The sequence below is a fragment of the Aquila chrysaetos genome, chromosome 2 (assembly GCF_900496995.4).
Source record: "Aquila chrysaetos chrysaetos chromosome 2, bAquChr1.4, whole genome shotgun sequence".
NCBI classification, from domain to species: Eukaryota; Metazoa; Chordata; class Aves; order Accipitriformes; family Accipitridae; genus Aquila; species Aquila chrysaetos.
The window spans coordinates 18,333,629-18,348,796 of NC_044005.1; the positions used below are offsets into that span (position 1 = coordinate 18,333,629).

Sequence of the window (15,168 nt, forward strand, 5' to 3'; positions counted from 1 at the left end):
TGTGGGAAGGGGCCTGGTGTCAGGGGCACACCTGGCGTGCAGCCTCCCCCGAGGCCCGGCCTCAGCTCTCCCTCACGACACCAGGGCTGCGGGCTGGGGCCCCTCCGCGCTCGGGCAGCCCCACGGCACCTCGCCCGCCCGTCCTGCCCACCCTCCATCTTGCCGGTTGGCGGGCGAGGCCCCCGAAGCCCGGGCCGACTGGAAACCGCGAAGGCTCTCAGAGTGACGCCTTCTGCTCGCTTTGCCGAGGGCCCCCGGCCACGACGCGGGACCTCCCCTTTGGCACCACGGGTGCCGCCACACGTCGCCGCCGCCCTCCTCTCCTCCCCCGCCACAGCCGTGACAGAGGACGGTACCGAAAGGCAGCCCGGCCGCTCCCAGCCAACCACCCACACGAGAGACCGCCCCGCCCACCCGCCATGCCGGGCGCCCCCTCAGGCGCAGCCCGCCCCCGCCCCGCCCCCTCCGGGCGGGACACCGGCGCCCCGCCCCTCCCCCGCGGACCACGTGGCCCGGGCGCCGCAGCGCCGCCGCGCAGGCGCCGTGCCCGCTCCCCCCTGCCCGGCGGAGTCTGGGGCTCCGGATCAAAATGGCGGCGGCCGGAGCAGGACCGGGAGGGAGTGGGCGGTGCTGAGGGGGGAGGATGGCGGCGGCGAGCGGCTGCCGGAGGTGAGGCGCCACGGGGAGCCGCGCGGTGAGGGTGGGCTGGGAGGGGGGGCCGGGCTCGGTGTCACGGCGGCGAGTGGGACGGGGCGAGACCGCCGACGCCCCCGCGGCGGGGTTCCCGTGAGCTGGGGCCGGGTGCGCGCCCCGCCGGGCCGGCAGCGTCCCGCGCCGGCTGCGGGCAGGCTCCTCCCGCGCCCGCCTCGTCGCTCCTAGCCCGCAGCTCCGCCGCCGGCTCCGCCGCTGCGGCGGTGCTGGGGTGCAGGCCCCCGCCGCCCCACGAGGCCTCCCGCCGCGGGGAGCGGCCCTTCTCGTCCCGCCGCTCCCGCGGGCGGCCGGGCCCGGCCGGCAGCGGCCCCCGGTCCGCAGCGCCGGCAGCGGCCTCGCCTCTGCCTCTTCTCGCCGTCGGGTCCTGCCTTAACGCCCCCCTCCCCCGCGGAGCGCTCCCCGCCCGGCCGGGGCGGTGTGGCCCTTCGGCGCTGGGCGGCAGCGGCCCCGGCGCCGCTCCCCGCGGAACCCTCGGGCGGGTTGTTGGAGTCGCCTCCCGCAGGAGCCGGTGCGGGGCTGGGCTTCTGCTCCCGCTGCTGCCGTGCTCCCCTTGTGTCCGGCCAGGACGAGAGCGACCGCCCTCGCTCGCTGTGGGCTGCGGGGCAGCCGCTTGTGCACCCGGCTGTTTGGCCCGTCCCTTGGCAGTTCCTGCGGCCTTGAGGTTGCTGCCGCCCTGGGGTGTGGGGCTTCGTCTTGCTCTGCTCCACGTAGGTGTTACCGTGGTGTTCCTGGAGAAACTTGGAGAGCTTTGTAGATGATGTGCGTGCTTGTGCCTCTGGAATGTTCCTGCTGCCGGTTGGGATAGTGCTTTGCTGTTGGTTCGTGCTTCTAGTCGCTCTCCCCTGCCATCCCATTTGAGGCCCTTGGGTGAAGGATGACACTCGTGTCAAGTGCTAACATAAAATATGGTAGTAAGATAATAAAATACGTGTTGATACAATGATACTTTATTTGGGTGGGAATTTAGCTTAGGGAATGCAGCATCACTCAAGGCTTTGCTCCAAACCAGTGTAACGTAATACACCACTCTGAAGTGTTTGGCAGATACACCACTGGGATGTGGTCACCTCAGGTTTTACCACATATTGCATGCTCTGTTTTCATTTAGAAATGGAGAAAATAAAAACAGAAACTCAGATACAAAATTTTAGTGCTTGTAACTTTTTTCGAGGCACTGAGAAGCTCAATGAGTTAAAGTTTATCCTCTTTGTCTGAAAGATGTTAGGGAAGAGGATTAGTCTTCTAGGATTCTCCTTTATTGTTTCAGATGTAACCTGCAGACCACTTTCATCCTAGTGCTGTATTAGGATGCTTCTTTACATGGGGAGGTGCAGGAAGGGGAATTCCTTTTTAGATCCAGTGCGTTTAGATCTCTCTCTGTTTGAACCTTTTTCTTAAGAAATCAACGAAAATATTTCTTTCTCCTTTCTCCCCTCTTCCCCTTGTTGACTAAGAGTCTGCTGCCAACAACAAAACTAATTCTATAGAGATTTTTTTTGAAGATGTGAAACAAGTGTTTTTTAGTAATGCACAGACTTTGTGGACTGTGGTGTTTAAAAGGCAAGGTCTGAGTGCTTATTTTGTAGAATATCAGGATGAAGGTAGTGTATTGGAAAGGTATGGCTTGTGATGTTTTCTCCCTTCTTGGAATAATTTAATTCTAACTAGTCTTAGTTGATGGACCAAAGCATAACTGAGCCATTTAAGAACTTGCTACTTTGCTGCATCAAATAATGTTGTGTAAAAGTTACTGTCTGTTCATGCTTATATGTAAACCTCTGATGACTGTCTTGGCGAATAAAGCTTGTATCTTAAGTTACAACATGAAGCTGCTGATTGCTCTCTGGTTTTTATTCAGATTTAAAGTTAGACTCGCATAGTTGGACTACGTACAGGTAATCTTGGAAATAGAGTTCAGTATTTTGTGTAGAATGTACAGCCAGTGTTTGTTTTTGTTCTTTGGAGATGAAAAAAGCTATTGAGTCCTTTGTATTTCGGCTCAGCTGTGCTAAGCATTGTTTTACTTGCTTTCAAACTTTAGCCAATATATAAATGGGTTTGACATTCTAATCTAATTTTGTGTGTTTAAACATATAAGGAGCACAGACATGAGTCATCTTGGATCATTTTCTGTGGCACTGTTGTAATTGCTGGCTTTTTTTAAATCCTTGCCTCTTACTAATGTAAGTGAATTTTCTTCGTATGTCTAGATTCCCTTGCTGAGTCATAGATACAGTAGTGGTGTAATGCTTACAGCTGGCATTGACTGATTTGCAAAGAGTCATACATGAAAGAATAGAATTATTTTTATAAGCTCTCCTGGAAGACTTGCATGGACTTGTCATAGTGATTTTTTTTTTTAATTTTTTTTTTTTCCCCCTTCTTGGTTTTCAGGCTTGTCCGAGAAGCTCAAAACTTTGTGTTGTGAAGGTATGTTGCTCATTGTTAAATTATAGTAGAATGTGCTGTCTTTGCAGCCAGCTCTTTGAATATAATTCAGTGGGGCTGTCAGAGCTTGATGAATAGACTAACAAAATATTGAGTCTTCATTCTGAAAGCGGCCTTTCATGTTGCTGCATACATAATGTCAGGTTTACAGCTGTCACTGATGACAATTAACCAAGAGGCTTGTAGGCAATGAATTCTAGGCTTGGACAACGTCTTCTTCTGTCCTGCTTTGCAGGCTGCATTGGCGTTGTGGTGTCTTGTGGTCCTGCACGTGGCCGTAGGAGGAGGTGTGACACTAGCCCTGTCCCTCCTGCCACCCTGATGCTAGTTTAGTCTTGACACACCAGACCACATGCAAGAAAAGGGGAGTGTATTCTGATGTCTTGGCTGCACAGTGATGTCCAAGATAGTTGTGGCTGGCTGCCTTTCAGAGACAAAAAGTAAGATGAATCAAAACATCCTACAGACATATCACATGGACTGCATTTAGTTCACGTTAATCAAAGAAAAGATGTATAGATAAAATGTGAGATTGCTCTTAAGAAGGAATAACTATGCTCTTAATAATACTAATGAGAATCTGACTGCTTTTATGGCAAATATTGATATAAAACTGCAAGTTTCAGTCTTAACTCTAAATTTATTTTTTTTCTGAATGTGTTTACATAAGTTTTGATTTCTGTTACCAGATCAGTGGCTTGTACTGTTTTTTCACACAAGTCTGGCAAACTGATGCACAAACTTTAATGTGCATGCAGTGGAGACTGGGAATCCTAGTTCAGATGTGAGTGTTAGGTGAGCTTCCAGTGAGTCATGTAGTCATTGATCTGTTTCATTACCCAGGTTCTTTGAAGAATAAGGCTTGTCAATGTATCTTTAAATCTTTGGACAAAAGCTATTGTGGATTTTTAGAATGCTGTTTCATATGTTGGCTTACTGGTATGCCTGAACTATAACAAGAACGAACTGCAGATGCAAAGTTTGATGCTAGTCTTGCATTTTGTGCCTATCCAGTCTGTCCTGCATGTCTCCCAAGAAGGGTGCCAATTGTAATGATGCCTTCTGTATAATGAATGGATGCTAGGAGATCAGAAATCCCTGTGTGTTTTATGTAGAAACAGTGAAAATTGTGTGTTTGGGGGAGTAGAAAAGGGCAAGAGGAAAAATGTATAGAAAGGAGTTGAATATCAATGGTGGCATATGCAACACATTTCATACCTTGCTGTCTGAAGTTCTGTAAAGTCTTAGCATTATGCTTTCATCTTATTATCTGACTGTGGTATTTTAGTTTCCAATGTTGAAACAAAGAGATCAGATCATGTCACAAGTTCACCTGAAACTAAAGGGGATCTGATGTCTGTCATTCTCTGTCATTGGGACTATGGCAGATAGCTTTCTTGCTTTATAAGGATGCTAGTGAGGTTCTTGATAGATGTTTAGTGGCAATACTGGCTTAAACACTTGCAGTCCACAGCTGCTTTTTCCTGCTTCCTGCACAGTCGCCTCAGCTGTGTTGGTAGAGCTGTTTATATGGCTTCACTCTGAAGCATTGCAGGAAACTGATCTGTCTGAAAAATAAACCACTAAAACACAAAATACCTTCAGATCAGGTCCCTGATCTGGGTCATCACATTGCTGTGGAAGGTTTGTTTGCTGGCACAGTGTAAAGGCAAGGTCAGGTTGGTAAAGGGAACCTGGGGGTGAGACTGTGTTGCCTAAAGTGTGTTGGATTGAAGTACTTACTTAACTGTATACTTAGTTAAACTTACATCTGATTTGATTGCTCTGTTGGGTGTTAAGTGTTATGCAAGGTTACACTGAACACTACTGAATGTGTACTTTAACAACTGATGGGCTTGCAAGCATGTGTTCAGCCTGTTGGGGCTTTTCTGTCATCAGTGGGTTTAAACTATTTCTCCAAATGAAAAATAGGAATTATGTTATACCAGAGTGATAAAGCATGCAAAAAAACTTAACAGCAGTCAAAACTGATTAAGAAGAAAAAACTTTCAGTAAGGTGTGGGGGTGTAACATTTGAGGGTAACATTTTCCTGAATCAGTTTCTAGAGATCTTGCTTTATTTTTCAAACTTGACATTCTAACACTAGCTGTTATCTGTATAAATGTCTGATCATTTTGTAAATCCTATTTGATCTCTGTCATCAAATCTTGTCTGAATTCAGTGGTTATACTGTATGTTCTGTATGACACTCAAACTTCATTGTATGTTCAGTTCTTCCTGTATTAGAAAGACTGGATTTCTTTTTCTGTCCATCTTTGCTTTTCTTACCTATCATATCCTGTTTCCAGTCCACTATAGTAAATTGTAAAGGGTAGAATTTAATTTTTTAAAATCTCTCTTAAAGAATCTTTCTAGTGCTGCTGTTACTGCCATTCCTCATCTTCTTAAAGAGCCTTTTTATTTCTACTCTGTCCTCTTTGATACATGAGTATTTCAGTGTGCTACCTTGCAGCTTTTAAGATGAATCTCTTCTTCCTGGCGTTCTTGATCACTTCAGATCCTCAGTGTTATCTAGCAAGAAGTGCTTTAGAGATAGATCAAGCTAGTTAATTATATGCAAGATTCTTCTCTAATTTGGAAGCTTTTTCCAAGATCTGTTAAAACTCTGTTTCAGGATAACTGTCAAGCCATTTTACACTTCTGATGATAATGATGGCTAAACTCAAAGGAGTTGGTTGAAACAGCAATGTAGTAAATGACTGCTGCTTGGTCTTTTAGTTGGGCATATTATTTTGTGACCCAGTACTTGCAGAAGCTCTGTGTCATCAAGAGCTGCAAAATACATCTGTGTGTGTTTTAGGCTTTACTTTGGGTCAGAGAAGACTGTTTTTTCTTATAGTCCAGAACTGAGATTTGAATCAAGGTTTGGAATACAAAGAGCAAGAATACCAAGGTCTTGTGAAGGCATCAAACCTTAGTAAAACTATACCTATTTATATGCAAATTGAAGTATTTTTTGGGTGACTAGGTAGATCACATTGCATTCATTAGTAAGAAATTGGAATGCTGCTTTGTTTATCATCTGCTATGCCAGATCTCTGTGCTGCAGTGAGGTATGTAAAACACTTCTATGATGGGTAGGTTATTGTAATTGCTTTAAAAATAATCAGTATGAGTGATGAAAGTTCCTTTTCATACTTTTTCTCCTGACCCCAATATTGGAAATGCTGCTTGAGAGCTGACTAAAAAGCCTTCTGAAATAACAAATCCAACTAGAATGCAATGAGACAATATTTTCTGGACTGGTGCTGCCTTATTCTTTCAGCTTTTTTGATCTTCTGCTTTAGCTTTGTTCTCATGATGACTCTTGATGTTAAATGGGGGGGGGGGGGGGGGGGTGGTTCCTTGACTATCGGAACTGAGGAACTGGGTTTGCTGTGGATTTGGTGATCTTTGACTTCATCTAGGAAGATGCAAGTCCTATTTGAAGCCTTTCTGCTGCTGTGATAATTATAGTGCTAATCCATGTAAACTCTCTAGTGTTTAATATGAGGTTGTGCTGGAGTACTTTGTGTAAGTGGAGGCGTTTAGAGGTTTTCTTTCCCAGATGTCTGTTTCTTAAAATACATAGAAGGTTAACAACCTCTGAAGCTGCCTGTGATATTTAACTGAATGACCAGAAGATTTCATCTTGGAGAAGGGAGGAGTGTAGGCATAGACATAGTGGAATTTTGTATTATCCATTTAAAAAAAAAAAAATCAGACTAATCAAGCATGGGAATACATTAAAAGCTGATGTCCTGTACTTTGGTTCACCCTCTAAAGGGCATCTCAATTTCAGATGTCTTGAGAGGTGAAATGAAATACATATAAAATCTCTAGAATGTGGGCAGAGAAGATCATGTTAATAAGTTCATGCATTTCTTTAAAGTCATTCTAGTAGTGACTACAGCTCACTGAAATACAATCGAATTGCTTATACTCACGTTTTAAGTTGAAGATATCTTTGTCAGTCTGTAATGAGGTACTTCTATGAAGTTTTTGAAATAGGTTGTTATTGTACTTCAGGCACTAGCATGGTAGAAGAATGCTGATTTGACAAAATGCACACTCGAGACAGGAGGTGGTGTATTATTTGATGTAGTGATGGCCCTGATACTGAATGAAGAAGGATCTAAGCCGTGTCAGTAGTTTTCAGCTCCTGAGAGGCAACAGTTGTTAGTGGTGAGCTGGATGTAAGCACAATAGTTCCTGCAAAGGAATGTATAGCACAGCATGAGGAGTTGCTGGTCACTGTGAATCTCCCCACCTTCCCAATGTACTAAGTATCTCCATCTCCTCTGCAGTTTATTTTCATGAGTGATTTGGGGATTTACCTTATCTAAATTTTGGATAAGAATGTGTGTTTACTGCCTCAGATTCTCAAATCCCAACTTGGCTGAATTTTTTTTGTATAGCCGAAGATAATATTTGAGAGAATAATTTTCTGTCCCTGATTTTTTTATAAAAAGATACATTATTTGGATCAGAAAGTACCTCCTGCTTCTTACTTGGTCATTAAAATCTTTGTAGGCTTTAGTCCTTTAATAAAGACTTCTGGAAATGTGCATTTGGACTTGAAATGCCAAAATATCCTTCTAGCATAGTAAGGTTGCCATACAGTGTAAGATTATCTCCTCTCTGATAGTACTTTGTAGTTCTAGACACAAACCTGAAGATTTGGTAACCCCTGGTAAAGTGACTCTTGTACGTATTTCTGCACTGAATCAAAGCTGCTGGTCTTTAACTGCATTTAACCAACAACTTTGATGCTGTAACCTGGATATTTACTATTTGAAGTTGGGTTTCATGCTTAAATTACAAGGCTTCTGAAAATGATGTTACTGAGAAGTACAGTCCTAAAGCAAACTTTGAAAAAGATCTGTCCATACTACTCAGGGCTCTGCCATTTTAAGGAAAATAGAATTTGTTTTGTCTTGCTCTAAGTTTCTCAAGATGTTTGAGTTTCTCTACTGAGAACATCTAAAGTAATTTTGTTGCTGCATAGTTCCTCAGCTGATTATTGGTTCAAAATTTGCCACTTTGGATTAACAGACTTGTGCTGATCTAGATGTTTCCCTACCACCATCTTGGGGATCTACTTCCCTTTCTCTGTCTTCCCTTCTTCCCTCATTCTGTTTTTAGCTACCAACTTATTTTTCTGGAGAATTAAATTAAAAAATGTCATGTTTTGTGACTGGGTTTTACCTGCATCAAGGCTGTATTAAGCACTAGTGATCTTCAACAGTAGTGAGAGTGCTTATTTAAACATCTTGTGAATCCGAGTTTCATCCCTGTTTTAAATGTGGAAGGAAATGGAACTTGCCTTTTCTTTTTTTCCACATATACAAGATTAACTCATTTCCTTTAAGTTAAAATGAACCTTTTGTTAATCTGAAAACTGATCCAGCTAAAAACTGTTCTTGTTCATTGAATATGAATGTGCAAGTAGAGAACGGAGAGTTTAGTGGGAATGATCATCTGGGTAGAGAGAGAAGTGAATTTGGTGGTAATGTTGACTTTTTTCCATGTATTGATGGACTTCTCAGATAACGGAGGAATCAAAGGAGGTTTGGTAAATATAGCACATACTGGCAAAGGCTTTCCTTTCTGCATTTTGCCCTTGCTTTGAATGTGAAAGAGTAGTAGTATCAAGGTCAGTTGTGGAGAAGAGAGAAAGATGAACAAAATTTGGTCTAAAATGAGATTAAGAGCAATGGGTTGCTTTAATGGTGTATCTCCTAATTAGTACAATCCAACAGACTTTTGCTTTCCTTCTAAAACTTTTCTTTGATTTCTTTGAAAAAAATCTGGTTTTTTGGATGTTCTGGGGCAGCTGAAAAGCTTCAAGTCTTGTGGAGGGAGAAGGAAGAGTTAAGGCATATCATCAGTCTGCTCAAAGGGCAGATTTGCTTTAGCAAACAGTTAAATAAAAAACCACCCCACGAGCTCTCATAACTGTGCAATCTTAAAAAGTCTGCGTACATGAGCTGTAGATATTGCTGAATAAATTAAATGTGGAAATGATTGGTGCCTCCATTTTTAGGAACAACATGTTATGTCAACGTGTGTGATGCTCCTTTGACTGTTCTGTAAAACTTGCATGTTCATGTTACAGGACAGAAAATAAATACTTTAGAAATGCAGAGGGAGCTTGTTGCAGGAAATCTGGAAGACATAACTTCCTTTTCTTGCCAATGGGAGAATGTAAACAAAGCTCCAACTTAACTGTAGATTAACTACTAGACTGGTTTTCTGACTAAGCTATTCCTTCCTTAATTGATTGCTTTAATCATTGAGAAAGTGTATTTTCTGTTTCATTTGAAATAGATTTCTGTATTTTTGGGAGGACACACCTCAAAGTTTGTGATCATTTAGTTCTCGCTACACGCATGGAATCTAAATGTAGGTATTACTGAAGGTAACTACTGAAGCTAGAGGTACTGGTGTAACTTTTGAGGGTTCTGATAGTTTGTGGAAGTATCTGGAGTTTGCTTGTGAGTGGCAGTATTGCAATACTAGTGTATTTTGCTACTATACATGCTCTCATGTGCGTGTACTAAAATATCAATCTTTAAAATGGCTGAAGTCTTTGAATTGTATGGCATAGAAAGATTTCTTGGCTTCAGATGTTATGATAGAAATGTTACTTCTTGAAGTCAGTGTGGCTCTTAAACTTTCTGCTGAAGTTAATGAATTTAAATGGACCATATAGAAGAGCCCCAACCAAAGGAGAAATCTTTTAAATGTGCAAGCTTTTAAATAACTGTTAAAATCTTAGTATATACAGAGGTAACTGATTTATACAAACAGGTGTAAGATCACTGTGTTAGTTGTGGTTTTATATGTTAGAAGCATCTAAATAAAGGGAAAACAGCCTGTGGGTTTAACCAGGAATTTCAGACTTGCTCAGGGTGGCAGCAGTCCATAACCAGTTTACAAGCTCTCAAATAAGTCAATTGTTGTATAAATATCACGCACGATGAATTTTCCAGTTTCATTTTGTATTGCTGCCTGCTTCAGTGAGCAGAGTAGACCTGGGAGTGACTGTGCATGTTAGGAGACAAGGGGAAGAGGTAGAGTGTCAACACTGAAACCTGAGCTTCAGAAACAGTGGCTGCAAAGGAGGACTCTGCCTGTCTGCCTGGGGCCGGGCTGGAGTGACTTGCTGAGGCTGAGCATGAGCTCAGAGAGAACGATGAAAAGGATGACTACCACGGTATAGTTTAGTGGAGTCATGAGGCAGTTTAATAGCAATAGCCTGCTCTCTTCATATTGAGAACTCTGGGTTCTTGTTCCAGTTGTGGCTGACTGTCAGACCAACCTGCAAGAATTCCCTTTTTCCTGTCTGTTACCTGTCACACCTTCGAGCAGTGGAGTGATGGATCAGCCATCTGAAATGACTTGTTCTGTGATCATATAATCTCTTTATGTAGTGTGAGGGTAAGCGGGAAGACCCCATGACTGGAGTAGCAGAGTGAGGGGAAGGTACAGTTCCCTGCTAGTTTGACTTCACTAGTAGTGTCAGATCACCCTGATGTACCTGTGAAGAGCTGACAGGCAGGGAGTCCTGCATATACCATTGGCTTCTCCCCATTGGTGGAGGAGTTTGCTGGATTGAGGGGAATGTATTAAAATGCACATAGGCTTGGCTTTTTATTTTTTCCTCATATGACTAATACCTAGACACATATATTTTGTCACTGCAAATTTAAAGTCTTCCAAGCCTTCAAAAAAGCAACACCCCCCATGGACCTCTTCAGTAGTAATGGCTGCTATCTGAAGGGTTGTTAACCAAGGCCTAATTGAAGGGAGGAAGAAACTGCACAAATACAGAGAAAAAGAAATACGGGCTAAAGAAGAAACAGCAGTTCAGCTAGCTAGATACAGTGAGCACTGCAATGGTGAATCGTAGTGGTAGTTACTGCTGTGTAAATTAGCTGTTTCTGCTAGGACTCCCCTTGCTTTGCAGACAATTTGAAGGTAATCTTTTTCCTACTGTTAATTTTTAAGAGCTGTGTAGGAGAAATAGCATATTGCAAGAGTGGTCTTTTAGCTACCCACTTATATCAAGATGTTTACATTGAAAGTGGTAGTTGACTGAATTCTGTACTTAAAGGCAGTGGCTGTTGCAGCCATACCAGAGGATCAGCTGAAAACAAACATGGTCCAGTCAGGTCCCTGATAGGACTTAATGTGGCTTCCCAAATGTCTGCTAGAATGAAAGGGGACATCTCTGCTGTAGGAATGAGTGCATGGGACTGGGAATGTTTATTTTTTGAAGGCTATGCCAACAGAGTATTAGTCAAACTGCGTGTTGTGTTTGGGGAGCAAGCAGCCTTTTCTTGCTGTTCTTCCCTCCTCTGGTGACATTCCTTGGGTCATTTGGTAAACTGGTGCAGGGAGCTAATTACACTGGAGAGAAAAGTCCTGCAGAAGAGAATACCCTGAGTTGGTTGCTGGCACGATGGAGGAGCTTTGGGAAGATGGTGGTAGTAGCTGAGGTGAGCATTGCTGCTGAAGAAATGTGCGTGGAACCACAGTGTCAGTGAACCAACTTGGTTTTGCCTACACCGAATAATGCGTTTTGAATCCAGACTGGAACTGTGTTTTGGTTGGATCCAAGACTTGTGGCTTGTGACTATTACTGTAGAAACTCTGTTTAAACTGTAGCTGAAATCTGTCGGTTTTATGGCTGTAACTTAATGCTTTCTTGAATGAGAAAAAATCAATGTCTCTAATAAAACTTACATGTCTCGTGGACTGGACTAGATTACCTTTTGTGTTCTTTACCACACCTTTCCATGTTCCACCTTCCAGTTTTTCTGTTGTAAATAGATGAATCTGTTAGTCCTAAATGTAGAAGAGATGATGCTGGCAACTGATACTTCAAACTTTTGTTATATCAAAGAGAAAAGGCTGCCTGGGTGAAATGTGCTGTTGTGTGATGACAGAAGGATACAGGGAGACGATGGTGTACAGAACAAAAAGAATGGTGGTATATTAAGGAGGGGGATGTAGAGAAAATGGTTTTGAATATATGGCAATATTGGTAATAGCTTTTTTTTAGCCACAGGCAGAGGTTTTCAGTGGAAGTAGATGAGATGTGTATTGTTCTGTCACCAAGCATCTCAGAAGCTCATGCAGAAAGGAAGAGGATTATGCAGAAACACTGTAGTAATGAGGAATTATGTCAGTAATGGTTCCAAGCAACAGAAATACCACAAGCTGATGATGTTACTGATGCAATGGCTGCCTGGCAGGATGAGGAGTTGATTGCAGCCAAAATAAGATGATAGAGGTAATCGGTAAACTGATTTATGAACAGAGTTCACCCATATGGGAAGGCTGATCAGTACATGGGTCCAAGATTTTTAGTCTGCTTCAACATTGGGATGCTGGAGCTATTGTTGGGAAAACCCCAAGCAGTGTCATCGCCAGAGACTACTACTGTTCCTCTTAAGGCTGTGGAAGTTAATAAGGGAACTAAAACTGTGTGGTCAAAGGATGGTTTTTTGAAGGTGAATTGAAAGCAGCAAGTTGTAAGAGAGGACAGGTGCTGCTTACATACTGTAGGTAGAGAGCATAGTGTCTGGGATTGCCTTATTAGTAACTTTAATATACTCTCAGCGAAAGCATGTTCTGAGAGGAGTTGTTGTGAATGTAACTGTGCAGTGAATTTAGAAGCGCTTGTGTGTACAGGAAGCTCCCAGATCCTCATTCAGAGTAAATGGCTTTCTGTGAAATAATTGAGCCTGGAGAAAAGGGAAAATGTCTGCAGTACAAGGAGACTGTAGGGTATACCCTACTGAGGTGGTACTTGATGTGAGAAGGCAACAGAGCTAAAATCCAGAGATGGATCTTCCATATGGTTGGGGGTTTGAGCCAAGATTTCCTCGTGTAAGTAGACTTGCTAATTGAAAACAGCATCTTGTGTTGTGGTTGGGTCACAGCTCGAGCAAGAGGAGGAATTCCCTTTCTCAATGAACCAGGGATCTTTAGGGGGCACTCTCAAAGGAAATAGGATAAAATCATATGAATTGTGAAAACTGCAGAGAGGAAAGACTACCTGCCCTGCTCCACAAAAAGCAACAATACTGCTGACAGGTAAGGAGTACTTGAATAGGAAGCCCCATGAAATATGCTGTGTAAAGGTGTGACAGCTTCATGTGGAGAATTCTTACTTTTGCTCCATTTCTGCTTTTTCCGTGGAGAAAGAAAGGAGCAGATGACTGAGGATACTACTGCAATAAAGGACAGGCAGTGCCTGGAGACAGACAACAGTGGTCTTACCAGACTGGTATTCAATCCCAGTATCTGAAGCTGAATTTAGCTGAAATTTGACTGAGTTAAGTCATTGCCTGACAAGACAATTGAGTGTTGGCCAGAACTTCAATAGGGAGAAAAAAGAAGAGTACTTTAAAAAAAAAAAAGATCTGATCCTTTTTTGGAGGTACTTTTCATGTAATTTGGAGGTTCTTTTTTTTGTCTTTAACGAACTGATGTGTTCACGTATTTATTATACCAAAGAGGGTTTGCCTTTCTTAAAAAACAAAAGCATGGTTTTGTTTGCTTAGAAGAGGCCTGTCCTGGTTTCAGCTGGGATAGAGTTAATTTTCTTTCTCATAGCTGGTATAGTGTTATGTTTTGGATTTAGTATGAGAATAATGTTGGTAACACTGATGTTTTCAGTTGTTGCTAAGCAGTGTTTACATTAAGTCAAGGATTTTTCAGCTTCTCATGGCCAGCCAGCAAGAATGCTGGAGGGACACAAGAAGTTGTGAGGGGGCACAGCCAGGACGGCTGACCCAAACTGGCCAGAGGAGTATTTCATACCAATGGACATCATGCCTAGTATATAAACTGGAGAGAGTTGGCCTGGGGGCGATTGCTGCTCGGGAACTAACTGGGCATTGGTTGGCGAGTGGTGAGCAATTGCATTGTGCATCACTTGTTTTGTATATTCCAATTCTCTTATTATTATTATTGACATTTTATTATTGTTGTTGTTATCATTATTAGTTTCTTCCTTTTTGTTCTGTTAAACTGTCTTTATCTCAACCCACGAGTTTTACTTTTTCTCACTGATTCTCTCCTCCATCCCACTGGATGGGGGGGGAAGTGAGTGAGTGGCAGTGTGGTGCCTAGTTGCTGGCTGGGGTTAAACCATGACAAGGCCTTTTGAAAAACCTTTAGACTCCTCAAAATGTATGAGGATATGTCAGAATATCTTGCAATTATTCTAGATTGGCTAAAATGAATTGTCCTCATTTTCCCTGTAAATGGGTATGTTCATACCTAATTGCTCTGTTCAGTGATATTGATAAAGATTTTCTGGATAGGATTTCTCTGATTTTCTTACAAAGTAGATTTAATGATGTTTTGTGTCTGAATCAGATAATATTCCTTTCAAGTGAACTTCTAAAAAATGGAAAGTCATTGAAGAATACATGCTGTCATTTCATTTCAAGAGAGTCCTAGAAGGCAATAAATAACTTCTTGCTGATTTTGCTGAAAGAAGTGTTTTGAATTCAACTTCAGGAATGTTAGTTAAGTCTTTCATGTGAGTATCATCAATCAGAATAGACTTTTCGTTAATTAGTGGTTGCTTGCAACCAGCTGGAAGGATCAGTGATGTACAGAGATCAAGATTCATTTGCCAGTATATGAAAACATTGAAGTTGCTTGGGAGGAACTACGTATTCTGGGCAGGATTGTACTGCTGTAATTCAGTTAGTCTGCGTGTGCATTTGGTTTTTTTACATGCTGGAACCTTTTTGTATTTAGCGGAATATAAATATTTTTATGCCCCATGCCTCTAGTGCTGTTAATGATTTGACCTGTTGCTCCCTGCTAATGACTTTACTTAATTACTTATAGGATGTGAGACATTCACATCATTCTCTGAATTGCTTTGCTGATCATCAAAAACCCTAGTTGGAACACTGTTTGCAAGGACAGCATTGAAAAGAGGGGGTTTTCCTATACATTCTGTGTCTTTTCAACTA

The 15,168-nt window shown here is 42.7% G+C and overlaps 1 protein-coding gene across 3 annotated transcripts in view; it reads left to right on the forward strand.

Moving 5' to 3' along the window:
- Window positions 1-526: 526 nt before the first annotated feature.
- The window catches only part of BTBD7 (BTB domain containing 7), a 60,464-nt gene continuing 45,822 nt past the window's right edge, over window positions 527-15,168 (forward strand). For 2 of the 3 annotated variants that reach the window (XM_029996082.2, XM_029996088.2), the window contains exon 1: window positions 532-669. The gene's annotated coding sequence lies outside the window, so the exon portion shown is untranslated. Of the gene's footprint in view, window positions 670-15,168 lie in introns of all 3 variants that reach the window. The other variant, XM_041127111.1, reaches the window with a different exon arrangement.